Source organism: Arachis ipaensis, chromosome B05 (genome assembly GCF_000816755.2).
Source record: "Arachis ipaensis cultivar K30076 chromosome B05, Araip1.1, whole genome shotgun sequence".
Classification (NCBI taxonomy): Eukaryota; Viridiplantae; Streptophyta; class Magnoliopsida; order Fabales; family Fabaceae; genus Arachis; species Arachis ipaensis.
The window spans coordinates 8,368,542-8,371,318 of record NC_029789.2 but is presented as its reverse complement, the minus strand read 5'-3'; positions in this window follow the sequence as shown (position 1 = coordinate 8,371,318).

Genomic DNA, 2,777 nt, shown 5'->3' with positions numbered 1-2,777 from the left:
TTTTGAGAAAGACAAATAAAAAGCTGAATAAAAAAAAAGATAATGATATTGATGATGTGGAAGAAGAGAAAGAAAGAAGAAAAAAAAAATAAAACAAGGGAAAAAAACCATAGGGTGTATATGTGTACGTATATCTGAGATATATATTATTATTTCAACTTAGTTAACCTTTTAGTTAAGTAAAAACTTTGGATGTATTGCTATAAATATTTATAAACGACATCTAATTAGAAAATGCACAGATAACCAAAAGTTTTATTATTTAAAAGACTATATTAGGATTCAAGAACTTACACAATATATATGGGTGTTCGAGTTTTATTTTATTTGTTTAAACAAATAAATGTCATGAACCATAAAAAAATCGTCATTCACATAAAAATATTTTTATATAAAATTCATAATTTTAAAAAAATAATTATGAAAAGTAAAAATCCTAATTCTAACCCTCACCTTTATTTTTTATTCTGCTGTTTGCCGTTTTTGTCCATTTAAATAAAATTTTGAAAAATTTCCTTAAGAATAAAATATAGAGCTCTAATTTTTTTTTCTCTCTACTAGTTCTAAATCCACCATAAAAAGAATAGAAAGTTTAAGACTTAAATGTCAGAAATTTAAATCCATCTTATACAATATTATCCAAAATTACATTGAAATTAGAAACTACTAAAAAAGAATGGAAAGTTCAAGACTAAGTGATAACTAACATACCATTTTTCAATTAAAAAAAATCAAAATAAATAATTAAGATCTTAATATAACTATTTTAATGTAATTCTGAAAAAGCAACAAATTATTGCTTTCACCAGAAATACCTTTAAAACAAAATTCAATCCACATTAAAATAACCAAATATTATCTAAACACAATTACATTCATTCGAGTCAATCTATCTTAACTTATGTTAGGAAATGACCAATGATAATAAATTAAATCAAACACACATAATTATTTACCTATTCAACTAGGACTCGGAGATATCATGAGAAACCATAACTGTCATGAATCACGAGGAGTTTCCTCTCCTTATTAACTATAAACTAAACGTCAATCATAATAATAGCGTAAATATATATTAAACAACGATTCATTAATTTGGTCAGATTGGTTTAGTAAGACCTTTGAATTTGTAATTGTTATAACAACTTAGACATACCATAATAATTTTCATGACGTTTGCTACTTTTCGTTCATAAATTCGTACATGAATTATAGTTAATTACTTAATTGAAATACACCTATATATTAATTATTTGAGGAGTGGTAGGGGCGAGTAACTTTTGTGATTTATAGCCATTAAACAACTATTAATGATGATTTTAATGGTGTGAGATTTCATCCAATGACTCACTTTTCTTTGCAGGTTATATGTTGGCCAGAATTCAATGAAATTGCTGGTCCCCTACACTTTTTCTAATTGTTATTCTCTAACTTATCCACGGTTTAATTTGCGAAATAAGTAATGTAATTTATAAAGACATTTTATAAATATATTACATAAAAAATTAAAATTTAATAAGAGAATAAACGATCACTTAGATATGTAAATAGTACATGGACTTTAATTAGGTTTTGTGGTGTGCAGCGTGGTAGGTTAAGAGGCACATCACAAAATTATGAAGACACTTGAAATCATCTGGATTTGGACCTACATGCACAATCTTTTTCCTTCTACTAGTACTGATTAATTAAGCATATACGTACGGATATGCTGTATAGATGCCATGCCAAAAACATTATACGTTTATTTAATTTCAGCTACATATATATAGTACCCAGTCATGCATGCAAAACCCATTAAATTTTAGAGTGGGGGCAATTATTATACGTACATAATCCTGTCAATATGCAAGATAAGTTGATTAAGTTCGCTGCACAATATTTTAAATAATTCAATGATTAGAAAGTAAACATTTTTGTGGGATTACACGTAAGCAACTCTTAATATAAAACAATAAAAACAATGACATAGGACCTGGTGAGTGGTGGTGGCACCTCTATATGTAAAATATAAAACAAGTTGTCAAGTAAAGTAAGAAAAGGGATCGATGTTCTGCTTAAGTGGCCAAAATAATAAGCCTAGGGAATATTATACTGGCAAGGAAAATTTCGAGGGATTATTATTATAAAGGATAGGATAATACATATACACTTGTATAATTTGCATTGATTGTTCGTAATTGCTACTTCTGGACATTAGCTAGCAAGTTAAATGGGTCGGCCTACAAATAATTCATTTTCAAAATCAATAGTTTAATTTTAATTCATCATAGTCTATATGTTGCAAGTGTGATGAGTGATAAAGTTAGTCCTATATAAAAAAATAATAATAAAAAATAAGAAATTTATAAGATAAGAGATTTATTAATTTATTATCTTAAAGTTTTGAATTAAATATGATATTTTTTCATTTTATATTCTCTCACTTGATTTTTCCTAAAGTCTTTCCAATAATTGAGAGCTTTCCATAATAACCCAACAAGTGATATCAGAACCGTGTATAGGTTTCCTTGTATTATGCTTCTCGCCATGAACTAAATTTTTGTATTATTTGTTATTACATATATTAGCTTATGTATTAAATTTGTTTATACAGCGATTTCACACTACTTTTAAAGTTTCCAAAAGATTATTATATACTCCGAATTAAAAAATCTTAAACGTTTTGGTGGATGTCTATTTAATCCTACTAATTGAACGTATTCATAGTTTCATACATATAAATATGTATTAATGTATATTATTTATTTATTTAATTTATACATATATACATACCC